At 24.5% G+C, this 15,351-nt stretch overlaps 1 long non-coding RNA gene across 1 annotated transcript; it reads right to left on the minus strand.

Moving 5' to 3' along the window:
• Positions 1-898: 898 nt before the first annotated feature.
• Positions 899-14,614, minus strand: LOC135927205 (uncharacterized). The gene is made up of 3 exons (XR_010571991.1): positions 14,523-14,614; positions 14,205-14,282; positions 899-1,139 (listed from the first exon to the last, which is right to left on the minus strand). It is a non-coding gene; the product is annotated as an uncharacterized LOC135927205 (long non-coding RNA).
• Between the last annotated feature and the right edge of the window lie 737 nt (positions 14,615-15,351).

A 15,351-nucleotide genomic window follows, 5' to 3' on the forward strand; every position in this document is an offset into this window, starting at 1 on the left:
TTATGTTCACTCCCTGAGAAAATTAAGGCCCGTCAGGCCCAGTCATTCACACTACGCAGTAACCCACCGTAACACGATGGGTCACGCGTAATTTCGCGGCCCGCGCCTACCTCTAATTTGGATATCACATTATAATAGATGAAATGAGTGTTAGCTAGTTAACTTCAGCCATATTAAATCATAAATATATATAATCATTATAAACATATGTGTAGCCAAGGGGGGGGGGGGGCAAGGGGAAATCCCCCCCTCAGAAATTTATAACTTTTTGTGAATATCATTTTAAGCTAATAAAAAATATCCTTCTTAGTCCTCCTCCCACTTTCTGACAGTCAAAAATATATGCATATATCTTAAACAATAATTTGAAAGAAAGAATGTAAGGATATTTTTTTATAAAACTATTCATCATAATTTATATATTTTTGGAAAAAAGCATTTATATATAAAAAAGTGAACTAAAAATGTTTTTAAAGAAATGGAATATAAGCCAAAGATAAGTCTTAAGACAAGAGTGAAATGTATTATAATTATTAATAATAGATCCATAAAATTACTAAATAATATATATCAAATATATTTTTTTATAAAATGAGTAATTTTAATTTATTTATCTTAATAAAAGTATATAATTATAAACTATTGATAAAATTAAATCATAAATTAAATAAAAAAATTAAAGCACAATACAGATTTACAGTATATCTAATCTTATCAATTATCATATGACTATCAAGTAATTTTTACCAATATAGCGAATTATATATGTTAAGGTGAGCAGGGAATTGTCAAATAGAATATTTATTAATTTAATTTATCTAAAATATATTATTACACAACTATAAATTACATGTATATATATACTTTTACAATCAATCAAATTCTTAATCTTGTGTCATGTGAATGAAATATTATAATTGTTTTAAATGTTAATATGTTAATAGATAATCATTTTATAAAATACAACGAATGAATGAAATAAATTGCAATTTATGCTAAACAACATCTAGTATAAATAAAATAATTATAAATACAAATCCATAAGGAACCGTTCTGTTTTTGATCTTGAGCGCTTGTTGTTCAATCTTTGCAAAACGGTTTTGTTGTTCATTTCGTTTGACATTGACTTTGTCATCCTTCTGTTAATTATTATCATTGTATGTTATTAAATATATATGCGAAGCAGAATGTAGGAAGTATTGAATAACGTCGGAATAGAATCGTCGAGTAATCGAAATAGAATTAATTTAACGAATATTGAATTTGATTAAGAATAATTGAAGCAGAATAAATTTATCAAATATTTAATAATTGAAATAAATAAATAATTGGTTGCGTTTTATTTTTTTTAATATTATATATATTGCGTTATAAATAATAACGTTTTATGTTTTTCTTAATTTCGCGTTTTATAATTAGATATCATAGTGTGTCATTTTATATTAATTTTTTTAATTCCGCGTTCTTTATAATATATCATTTATATTTATTTTTGATTAAGCGTTTTTTTTAAAAAAATTATTTTTATGTTATATGTATTTTTTAATAAAAGATGATATATAAGTTTTATATTATATGTATTTTTAATAAAAAATGATATTTAAATTTTATATTATATGTATTTTTAATAAAAAATGATATGTACGTCTGTACATCCATCTCTCTCTTTAGAGATTTAAACTTTGTGCCCTTATTTTTTAATTAAAGTATTTTAAAATAATAATTCATCATGAGATTGCTTTTAGTAAAAAATAATTTCTTAAGCCTCAAATTTTAGAAAAAGATCTCCTCATCACATCTTTAAGTATTTTTCTAAAATGAAGACGTTTAGTTTTTATATGACTTCTCTTTGTGATACTTTTAATTGTCTTTAAAATTTTAAGTTTCAAATTTTTTTTATCGCATTTAGTATTACTTATAAGAGTTTTTTTAATTTTCTTTAATATTTGTATCATTAACTTCTTTTATTATAAATATTTCTTTAAATTCAATCATATAATTTATATCTTTTTTATATGTTTCAATTACATATTGACGTAGACCTAAAATTATAGTTTTATTTTTAAAGTAGAAATTTTTATTATCATAATTTTTATTACGACTGTGTTCATCATTACGAATATCTTATTTATCATGGGATTTATAGTTATGACCTCTAAAGTTGTTAGTGTTGTAATTGTTATTGTCTCTACAATAACTATTTTCATAATATCTAAAATTATTATTATTGCAATTTCTATTTCTATTACAATTACTATCATATCTTTTAACAACGTTTTGTCCAAAGTTGTTTTTAAAATACTCATTAGGTTTATAATCATTATAATTTCTTTTGATATAATTATGATTTCTATGATTATTATAATAACCTATATCATTAATATTATAGAAAAATATAATAAAAAATTGGAAATTTTAAGATCTTTTAAATTTTTTTATTAATTCTTTGTAATAATTTGCGATTTAAATTTATTTTATTAATTTTGAAATTAAATTATGAATATAATTTTTAAAAAATGGAATTTTTAAGTTTTTTTCAAAACTAAATTGATAGTAAGTATAAAGATATTGTAGGTACTAGATTACGAAGTAATTAACAAATAAAAATTAAATGGTAAATTTTTTTTGAAAATTTTTTTTTTGTCGCGAAAACGTTCAAGGGGAAAGGCTAACATTTTAACGTAATTTTAAGTATTTTTATATCATTGAACTCAGAATTATATTCTCTATCCAAAAATGCTTAGATGTATTTTTTTAAGTTTTCGGTTAGAAAAATATTATTTTTGTCGCAAAAACGTTCAAAGGGAAAAGGCTAACATTTTAAATGTAATTTTAAATATTTTTATATCATTGAACTCAGAATGAAATTCTCTATCCAAAATGCTTAGATGTATTTTTTTACGTTTGCGGTTCGAAAAATTTGTTTTTGTCGCGAAAACGTTCAAAGAGAAAAGACTAACATTTCATAATTTTAAGTATTTTTATATCATTGAACTGAGAATTAAATTCTCTATCCAAAAATGCTTAGATATATTTTTTTACGCTTGCGGTTCGAAAAATATTTTATTTATCGCAAAAACGTTCAAAGGGAAAAGGCTAACATTTTTAACGTAATTTTAAGTATTTTTATATCATTGAACTCAGAATTAAATTCTTTATCCAAAAATGCTTAGATAAATTTTCTTACGTTTGCGGTTCGAAAAATATTTTTTTTGTCGCGAAAACGTTCAAAGGGAAAAGGCTAACATTTTTAACGTAATTTTAAGTATTTTTATATCATTGAACTGAGAATTAAATTCTCTATACAAAAATGCTTAGATGCAATTTTTTAAGTTTTCGGTTCGAAAAAAATTTTTTTGCCGCGAAAACGTTCATAGGGAAAAGACTAACATTTTAACGTAATTTTAAGTATTTTTATATCATCTAACTCAGAATTAAATTCTCTATCCAAAAATGCTTGATGTACTTCTTTACGTTTCCGGTTCGAAAAAGATTTTTTTTGTCGTGAAAACGTTCAAAGGTTAACATTTCTAGCGTAATTTTAAGTATTTTTATATCATTAAACTCAGAATTAAATTCTCTATCCAAAAATGCTTGGATGCATTTTTTTACGTTTCCGGTTCGAAAAATATTTTTTTGTCGCGAAAACTAACAGAGGGAAAAGGCTAACATTTTTATCGTAATTTTAAGTATTTTTATATCATTGAACTTAGAATTAAATACACTATCCAAAAATGGAAGGAATTTTAATATTCTTATGTACGATATAAAAATCTATATCCAAAAAAAGGAAGAAATTCATCACAAAGGGGATATTTGAGTTAGAGATGTCTAAGCATGTTAGGTTAAAATAAACGGGAGTCTGCAGCTGATGTGTTATCTCCTGACCTTAATCTTTAAAATATAAATGTTGTATATATATAGCAATGAGCATAAATATATATTTTGAGTAAATGATATAATATTTAAAATTACGCTTAAGATGTTATCCTCATTTCACGCTTGGAGTTAATAAAAATGCTACTATGAATTTATTTATAAACATAAGTTTAAAACATTTTTCTAAAATTAAAAACTATTAACTAGAATAAAAACAAAGTTTTATAAAATTTTCGCAATTTTTTTTCTCGTAGACTAAAATATAATAACAGTGCTAATTTATTACTTAACCCAAAAGTTTTTGAACATTTTTTTAATATATACTTTAAACTAAGTTTAAGACAAAATTTTCAAAATATTTATAAGTTAGTTCCTCGTGGAGTAGGCTAATTTATTACTAGGCCCAAAGGTTTTAGAACATCTTTCTAATATCACAAACAATTAACTAGGTTTATAACAACGTCTTAAAAAAATTTAAAATCTTTTTTCCTCGTGGAGTAAAATATAACAGCAGTGCCAATTTATTACAAGACACAAAGGTTTAAGCACATCTTTCTAGTATAAAAAACTTTTAACTAAGCCTATGATAAATTTTTTCATTTATTTTTTCCTCGTGGAGTAAAAATGGCAGTGCCAATTAATTACTAGACCCAAAGGTTTTAGAATATCTTCTAACATCATAAAAATTTAACTAGGTTTAAAAAAAATGTTAAAAAACTTCATAATTTTTTTCCTCGTGGTGTTGAATATAATAGCAGTGCAAATTTATAAGACCCAAAGGTTTAAGAACATCTTTCTAGTGTCAAAAACTTTTAACTAGGTTTAAGTTAAATTTTTTTAAAAAAATTTTTCCTTGTGGATTAAAATATAATGGCAGTGCTAATTAATTACTAGACCCAAAGGTTTTAGAACATCTTCCTAATATCATAAACATTTAACCAGGTTTAAAATACGTCTTAAAAAAATTATAATTATTTTCCTCGTGGAGTAAAATATAACAGCAGCTCCAATTTATTACAAGACCCAAAGGTTTAAGAACATCTTTCTAGTATCACAAACTTTTAACTAGGCTTAAGATAAATTTTTAAAAAATTTTCACAATTTATTTTTTCCTTGTGGAGTAAAATATAATGGCAATGCAAATTTTATACTAGACCCAAAGGTTTTATAACATTTTCCTAATATCATAAACATTTAACTAGGTTTAAAACAACATCTCAAAAAAAGATCACAATTTTTTTTCCTCGTGTAGTAAAATATAACAGCAGTGCCATATAATTACTAGACCGAAAGGATTTAGAACATCTTCCTAATATCATAAACATTTAACTAAATTTAAAACAACATCATTACAATTTTTTTCCTCGCGAAGTAAAATATAATAGCAGTGCCAATTTATTACTAGAACCTAAGATTTTTGAACATCTTTCTAATATCAAAAACATTTAACCCGGATTAAAACAAACTAGTTTAATTTTCTGTATATTCAACAAATTGACCCAACAAGTTAACCCAGCAGGCCAATAGGTCGGCTCATGAAACCCTTTGGGTCGGGTCTAATCGATGGCCAGAGAGGTTGTCTCGGGTTTAGGGTGGTTTTATTTGGCTCAAACCTTGTTGGGTTTTCGGCCAAGCCAACCCAGAAATTTAACAACACTACTCCCTTGTACTTTATTATTTTAGATCCCCAACCACCCTGTCCACCAGGGTTAAAGCTAATCCTCATAATCCAATGATATATCATTGTCATAATCTAAGCCAAACTAGAAAGTTCATTCTAAATCCTTTACTCTTAAAGATCCTTGTACCACAAACTTAACACTAATAATAAATTTCAGTATTGTAAACAAAAAAAATGATTGCCTAAATACATTGAAATATCATTTATTTTCATTAAAAACAATAAACGAAATTGATATGGGCTTGGACAAAATTGTTAAAATTTATTATCGGCTTAATTTTACTGCTGACGCCTGATGAATAAACCTAGGCCTATGAAGATATCTGATTTTAATAATTAAGTTATTCTTTCTCATCTGAATAAGTTTCTAATCAAATACATACCTAAAGGAATGGGCAAACCAGGGATCCAAACCGAACCTGAACCGCTAAAAAAATTCTAGCCGAACCTTAACCGAACCGCTAAAATGTTTTGAACCGGTTCAAGCATCATGATTTTATGCTTATAAAACTAAAGTTATTATTAGTATATTGAAAAAATTTCAATTACATTCAAATTATTTTAAAGATTATCATCAATCATATTTGGTTGATAAGTGTCGGTCATAATTTTTATAAACTTTAGTATATTGGGTTACAGATTAAATCATGGGGAAATTTTCATATATTATTTTTTTTTTTTAATATTTTTTTTTATTTATTTATTTTTAAATTTTATTTATTTTTTTTAGATTGTCTGAATTTTGGTAGAAATTTTTGAATGTTAACTTTTTCTTTCAATTGGCATATTTTTAGATTTTTTTTGATAAATAAATATCGTGTGGATTTTGAAGGAAATTTTTTGATACAATATCAAAGTTTTTAAAATTTAACATAGTATATATGTTATGTTTATTCAAATAAATTGATTAATTATTTAGTATACCTATTTTTATTAAATTCTTAAATATACTCTGTTTTTCTAAATTCTTAAATATACTTTTTTTTCTAAATTCTTAAATATACTCTTTTTTTCTAAATTCTTAAATATACTCTTTTTTTCTAAATTCTTAAATATACTCTTTTTTCTAAATTCTTAAATATACTCTTTTTTCTAAATTCTTAAATATACTCTTTTTTTCTAAATTCTTAATTATACTCTTTTTTCTAAATTCTTAAATATACTCTTTTTTCTAAATTCTTAAATATACTTAAGATTTTTTTTAAATTTAAAAAAAATAATAAATAAAAAAATATATTTAAAAAAAAATAAATAAAAAAAAATATTAAAAAAAAATAAATAAAAAAAAATAATATATGAAAATTTCCCCATGATTTAATCTGTTACCCCAAAATATTATTATAAATGACACATCAAATCTGATATCGGTTACTCACTGAATCACGGGGAAATTTTTGATATTATTTTTTTTTATATAAAATAATAAATAAATGATCATCTGCATTTTATGGAATTTTTTACCATAATTCATTAATTTTACAATAAAACGGAGTATATTTAAAAAAAACTTGTGAAAATTTTGATAATTCTTTAATTTCACAATATAAACAAGACGTGTTCTATGAAGCCATTAAGTTAGGAGTATTAAATTGAATACTAAATATTAATCAATTTTTTAGAATAAATTTTTTTTGTGAAAAAGGTTGATATTTCAGAGAAGAAATAGTTATTTTATTTATAAATTAAAAGTAAGCACTTGTTTAATTTGGGGCATTGTTAGGTTTGAAATCTTTGAAATTGAATGACCCATAAAATTAAATATAATTTAATTGATACTCAGAAATATAATATTGTTTTCAGTTATTATAATTTTATTAAAATTGTATCGCATAAATTACAAACAATAAAATAGCAAGGACTATTAAATCAAATACTAAATAATTAATCAACTAATTAGAATAAAAAAAATTTTGTGGAAAAAGGTTAATATTTCAAAAAAGAAAGTTATTTTTAGATTTAAAAGTAAGCACTTGTTTAATTTGGGCATCTTTGGGTTTAACATCGTTGAAATTGAATGACCCATAAAATTAAATATATTTTAATTGATACTCTTATATACAATATTGTTTTAAGTAGTGTTGTTAAACGACTCACCCGAGTCGGCTTAACTACGACTCAAGTCGAGTTTTTAGTCGATTAGTCGACTCATTTTTACGACTCGAGTTCCGAACTTGAGTCGTGAACTCAAGTCGCGACTCGAGTTCTGAACTTGAGTTTTGATCTTGAGTCATGAACTTGAGTTTTGATCTTGAGTCATGAACTCGAGTTATGAACTTGAGTCGTGAACTAGTCATAAACTTGAGTCGTGAACTAGTTATAAATTTGAGTCGTGAACTTAACAGGTTATCTTAAATTTTATGAAACTCGATTACTTATATTAGTATTGTTAATTGGTTGGTTGTGTAATACCCAGACCTGGCGCTTGGCTCTAAAATTAGACTAAATCTGCTATGAGCACGAGGCCCATGTATCTTAAGTTATTTCTTATTGAACTTATTAGTTAAATATATGGTTATTTAATTAAAAGACCAATTGAATATGCAACAATTCAAGCGCCACTTTTCTATGAGTGAAGCTATTTCTACGTAAACAGAAATTTTAATAACATGAATAGAAAAAATAATTCCTAAAATTATATTTTGAAATAAAGAGGTTGCTCGTAGCATAAACTCCTTCCTATTCCTATATTTATGGACTATTATTTTCCTGATTTTATTATATTTAAAATCATAAAAAATATTTTTTAAATGAAACAATGAATTTGTTGATCCAAAATTTTTTTTAATTTATTCGATTTTTTCATTGTAATTATAAAATTTAACTCATACATATGATTTATAAAGATTTAAATAAATAAAATAAAAATAATTTCAAAGCGGAGTTGAAAAAATAAAATAAATAAAACAATGAATTAGATGCAAAAAAAATTTAAAATCCCCCACTCCTTAATTAGGTGCCAGATAGGCGATTTGGTTTTTTATTTTATTATAAAATTAATTTCTTTTTTTTATTTAAGATTTTTTGAAATATTAAATAATTTTTTATAAAAATGTATAATATTGCCTACAAATTTTTAAAGGAGATGGAAATGGAAGTTAAATTTAGGGGGGGGGCTAAATATTTAGATGAAAAGTAGTTTTATTTCATCAAATCGGAAAATAAATAACATTAAAAAAAATAACATCAAAAAATAAGAAAAAAAAATAATGAAATGAGCTTCCCAAAAGGAACAGTAACCTAACCAGATATTTAGTATAAAATTATTTTATTTTTATAAAAAAAAATTTTATGGACGAGGCAGATATGGAACAAGAGCAAGACAATTCTTTTACCTCTATAAAAGATTACTTTATAGACACTAATAATTCTAAGCGCAAATGTTTGTATTGTGATAAAATTTACAGTCTCCATACGGCTACAAGTATAATATATTTCTAAAATATATTTTTGATAAAATATGATAAAATAATAGGAAAATAAGCAATAGGTGATGATATGCAGGTTCTAATTTCAATTTCATAAAACTTATAATTAACTGTAATAAGTTTGAAAATGTTTATATACATTGTTTAACCCTTCAATACTCCGGTGGGGTATATGAAACCCCAGGCATGCTAGAAATGATATTGCATAAAAACAGTTAAATATTATTATCTGGATTTTTCAGTAGCTTCATCAAATATATCTTAGAATCTATATTCCAAATTTCATACATTTCGGTTGAGTAGTTTTTAAGATATAAGCATTTTGTGACTGATTGGGGTTTGTGAGACCCCACCAGAGTAAATTTGTATGTTCTATATTTTTTTATATTTGAATGTATTAGTGTAATTTTTTTTTATATTGAAGAATAAAGATCCAAGTTATGAATTATCATGATTATATGATATATAAGTTAATTTTTTCATTTAATATTTTAAATTTAAAAAAAGTTAGCTTTTTTAGAAAATTTTGGGACAAATTATATTACTCCTCATCATTTTTAATTTAAACTTAAGAAATAAAAATAAATAATTATTTTATCAGGTTTAAGGTTAGTTCTATCTTATATCCAAATATTAAATCTAAATAATGAATATAACTGGAGATATATGCATTTGAAATTGGGGTTTATTAAACCCCACCCGAGTATTAACTTGATTTTTTTCACCAGAGTATTGAAGGATTAATAGGTTAATATAAAATAAATTACCAAATATATAAATCCTATATTAAAAATTTTTAATATTTTTTAGCCAACCTTAAAAATCATATAAAAATATCGCACTCTAAATTCATTATCCAAACTAAAGAAATAATGCCCAAGCATTTATCGGGCATAAGAAAACTTCAACCAGAAGAAAACAAAAGATTAAATAAACTAATACTCAGATGTATTATTAAAAATAATTTAGCATTTAACATATTCGACTCAATTGAATTCCGGGATATATTTGCTTTTATATTTAAAAATGAAAAAATTTGGACACGACAAACAGCTAAAGTATATTTACATTCGATGTATGAAACATCCAAATTAAAACTAATAGCTAAATTAAAAAATATACAAAGTAAAATTTCGCTTTCAACCGATATTTATACAGGAATTAATAGTATGTCTTACTGTTCTATTACTGTACACTATATTACAAATAATTGGAAAATTAAAAACTATCTTTTAGATTTAATCGAACTTCCTCATCCGCATAGTGGGCAAGATATAGCAAATTATTTATTAAAATCTCTCGAAACATTTGAAATTCAAAAACTGGCGCATGTTATAAATTTAATTGTTAAAGAAGGGCTTAGTATTTTTGATCCCAAATTTGAAAAAAATACACAAATTGGTGAAATCACTTCACCTTTCGCCCAAGCTAATGCAAAAATATCTCGAAATTTCTGGAGGCACAAGATTACCACTAGACGTGGTAACTAGGTGGAATTCTAAGTATCTCATGATTTCTACAATAAATAAAGTAATTTAAGCATAATCTTAAATGTTATTTATATAATATATTTTATTTTAAAGAATTTAGAGGCTATTAAACAATTAGGGGAAGAATGTCTTCCCAAAGATGAATTTTATCTTAATATCAATGAGGAAAGATATTTAAAGGAAATTGAAACCTTCCTTAAACCATTTTTCAAGATTACTTGTGAAATTTATTCGGAAAATACAACTATTATTCGTCGCTTCGATAGGGAATTTCTTAGATGAAACATTTAATTCACATATGATGATATCAAAAAGGCAGCTAAATTAATGCTGACCAAATGTAAAGCCTATGAAGGCTTATTTGGTATCCTTACAAATTACATATCTAGCTTCCTAGATCCCAAAACAAAACAAAAATATATGCCAAAATCTATCTTAAATAATAAATACGACGAAGAATTTAAACAAATACACAATGCTTATTCCTGGCCAACATATCAAACAACGGTATATGAATTTACAGATCACATTGATTCACAACCCTACTCAGTTATTATGCATAATAAGCTGCGAAAGTAAATATAAATACTTAGAAATTTAATTAACCTTGTATTTTTATAATTATTTTCAGAGATGCTATCGATAATCCAGACCCCATGAGAGATGAGATCGTGGAATATCTTAAGGAACCCGTTGCGCCAAGACAAATATCTTGGATTGGTGGGCAAAGAACGCCACCATATATCCCACTTTGGCGTTAATGGCTAGGGACTATTTAGCTCAACAATCTACAAGTGTAGCAAGTGAGAGGACCTTCAGTAAAGCTGTTGATTGTATGACTAAAAAAAGGAATAGAATGGCTTCAGAAACCCTCAAAGAATGCCTGTGCCTGAGTTGTTGGGACGTAGATCTATTGGTGTAAATATTATTACATACTTTGTTGTGATTGTGTTTAGACCATATTAACTTATATAATTAGTCCGAATAATATTTTTGTAAATTTTAAACAAGACTTTTACTTGCCCTCTCTTAAAAAATTGGTAAAATTTAATGATTTTTTAATTCTTTCAATATATCTCTATATTTATTTTGAAGCTTTCCTGAAGAAAAAGATTTGGCAAATGAAGATTGAACTGACGATATTTTTTTATATTAAAAAATATTTTTATTTATTCGATTTTTTTATTGTAATTATAAAATTTAACTCATATGATTTATAAAGATTTAAATAAATAAAATAAAAATATTAGTTATAATTTATTTTAATAGACAGGCCCTAGTTCGAACTAGTTACTGTTTTGAAGAAATTAATAAATTACTAAAATTCTTAAAATGTATATAAATTTTAGTGAATAAGGCATACGCGATATACCGAAGGACAGGACACAATTTTTGAGAATAAAAATATATTGGGGTTCATAAATTCTTGGTTTTTAAAAAAAATATATCAATTAAACATCTTAATACTCAGAATTTGTCTCTTAATTACCTCAATTTAAATCAGGAAGAGCTTAGGCAAAATTATATGAGATAATTTCCATATATAACGTTTTTTTCAAACGGTTTTGGGAAATGTTACTAGAAACCTCTTTATTTCCAAACAGGATTAATTTTAGGAATTGATTTTTTCCATTCATTATCAAAATTTCCGTTAAAAAGAATTTAAAAATCTTAAAACTTAATTTGGTAATCTAGCAGATATTTTTCTCTTAATATTGTACAAAGTTAAAAATAAAATGTTAAGATCCAGACTAAACTTGAGTCGTGAACTCGAGTTTTGAATTTCAATCGTGAACTCAACAGGTTATCTTAAATATTATGAAACTTGATTACTTATATAGTGTTAATTGGTTGGTTGGCTCTAAAAATCTGCTATGAGCACGAACCCCGATCACAGATCCGTGGTTCAGACCCATATATTTTAATTTAAGTTATTTCTTATTGAACTTATTATAGTATATAAATATATGGTTATTAAAGATAAATCGATTGATAATTAAAATACCTATTGAATAGGCAAAAAGTCAAGCGCCACTTCTCGATGAGTGAAGTTATTTCTACGTAGGTCAGGAATAATTTTATCAAAATCAAGTATTGATATGATAATGGATGGGTATCAAATAAATATAGTTTTAACTACCTTTATATGGTGTATATTAATTTGACCGATAAAAAATAAATATGGTTACTCATATTTGTTCGTGAAAATTTTTTTTAGCATTGCACTTAATGGGCATGTCTAGATCTTAACATTTTATTTTTAACTTTGTACAATATTAAGAGAAAAATATCTGCTAGAATACCAAATTAAGTTTTAAGATTTTTAAATTCTTTTTAACGGAAAATTTGATAACATGAATGGAAAAATCAATTCCTAAAATTAATCCTGTTTGGAAATAAAGAGGTTTCTAGTAACATTTCCCCTAAATTTAACTTCCATTTCCATCTCCTTTAAAAATTTGTAGGCAATATTATACAATTTTTTATAAAAAATTATTTAATATTTCAAAAAATCTTAAATAAAAAAAAAGAAATTAATTTTATAAAATAAAAAACCAAATCGCCTATCTGGCACCTAATTAAGGAGTGGGGGATTTTTTAAATTTTTTTTTGCATCTAATTCATTGTTTTATTTTTTCAACTTGAAATTATTTTTATTTTATTTATTTAAATCTTTATAAATCATATGTATGAGTTAAATTTTATAATTACAATGAAAAAATCGAATAAATAAAAAAAAATTTGGATCAACAAATTCATTGTTTCATTTATTTTATTATTTAATATTTTTATAAAAATAAAAAAATATTTTTTATGATTTTAAATATAATAAAATCAGGAAAATATTAGTTCATAAGTATAGGAATAGGAAGGAGTTTATGCTACGAGCAACCTCTTTATTTCAAAATATAATTTTAGGAATTATTTTTTCTATTCATGTTATTAAAATTTCCGTTTACGTAGAAATAGCTTAACTCATAGAAAAGTGGCGCTTGAATTGTTGCATATTCAATAGGTCTTTTAATTAAATAACCATATATTTAACTAATAAGTTCAATAAGAAATAATTTAAGATACAAGGGCCTCGTGCTCATAGCAGATTTTGTCTCATTTTAGAGCCAAGCACCAGGTCTGGGTATTACACAACCAACCAATTAACAATACTAATATAAGTAATCAAGTTTCATAAAATTTAAGATAACCTGTTCACGACTCGAGTTTATGACTAGTTCACGACTCAAGTTCATAACTCAAGATCAAAACTCAAGATAAAAACTCAAGTTCAGAACTCGAGTCGCGACTTGAGTTCACGACTCAAGTTCGGAACTCGAGTCGTAAAAATGAGTCGACTCAAAACTCGACTTGAGTTTTGAGTCTAGTTATTGCGACTTCGACTCGGAGTAGGGTGAACTCGACTTTTTAACAACACTAGTTTTAAGTTATTATAATTTTATAAAATTGTATCGCTCAAATTATTAAAATACAAATTAGACAATTTATAGCTAAATTGTTAAAATTAAAATATGACTTCATTCTACCAGACCAAAACAATAAAAAAAAAATTTTAAATTAAAAAAAATAAATAAATAATGTTAAAAATTTTTCCCTGATTCAGTGAGTTACCCTGATATCATATTAGCAGTGCCGATAAAAAAAAATTTTTTTAAATTAAAAAAAATAAATAAATAAAAATAATGTTAAAAATTTTCCGGTGATTCAGTGAGTTACCCTGATATCATATTGGCAGTGCCGGCTACCCAAGTTAGTATGGAAAGATGTTTTTCAATGTTGCGTTATAATCTAATTCTTTTTGTTTTTTGCATTTGAATTTTTTGTAATCTAATTTATATTATTTTTTGTAATTTAATTTTATAATTTTATTGCGTAACCTTATTTTTATAACTTTCGGCGTAACCTTACTTTTTATATTTTATAATATTTTTACTTTTTTGTTTTTCGTTTGTATTCTAATTTGGACTTATAAAAATGTATATATACCTTAAGAAAAGAAAAAGAAGTTAGTTAATAAAATATATTTTTACTGACTCGCACCTCGCGCTATATCGTTTGTGATCCTTATCCTTTGCATTCAACAATTAAATTTATACTATTTCCTTATAGATGTAATTTGAGCAAGACAAATTTTGAAAATATATTAATTGTGCGGCTAAATAAAAAAATTCAAGTAAAAAAAAGTAAAATATTGTTCATATTAAAATTAAATATTTTACAATGTGCAATTAATATAAATGAAGGTTTTATACATGTGTTTTTAAATTAATGATAAAATAAAAAAAATATTTGCCCTATACATAATTCAAATGTAGGTTTGGATACAAAAGTTTTCAAACCAGTTCTTAGGGGTTCAAACTGAACCGATATTTTAATTTTTTACAAACCAAACCGATATTTTAATTTTTTACAAACCAAAAACCGATATTCGTTTCGGATCCCTGGTTCAAACCACTGTTATGCTTTATTTAAATCATTTTCAAAAAAATTTCTGATAATTGGTAATTGAAAGTATGATTATAATGTTTCAATCATTTTAAGAAATTGTTGTACACAAAAGAATAAAGAAAGCCATCATATTTATGAGCAATAAAAAAGATATTTAAAATCAAGCTTATTAACACATAAAAGGAGAATACATAAAAAATATATAACAATCAACACATATTTTGATGCAATTATAAAAACATTATTCTTATAATAAAATAAACTTATTTTAAAAAAATAGGATAAATAAAAATAGATACTGCACATGTTTTTTGACATCTCAAAAGAGCAGTCTCGTAGCCCTAGATCTAATGAATATAACAATATATTTTATTCTTCTATAGAAAAGCATATCTCATATATTCTGAAATATATT

Source organism: Gordionus sp. m RMFG-2023, chromosome 3, assembly GCF_954871325.1.
Source record: "Gordionus sp. m RMFG-2023 chromosome 3, tfGorSpeb1-WG-v2, whole genome shotgun sequence".
In the NCBI taxonomy this organism is placed as follows: Eukaryota; Metazoa; Nematomorpha; class Gordioida; order Chordodea; family Parachordodidae; genus Gordionus; species Gordionus sp. m RMFG-2023.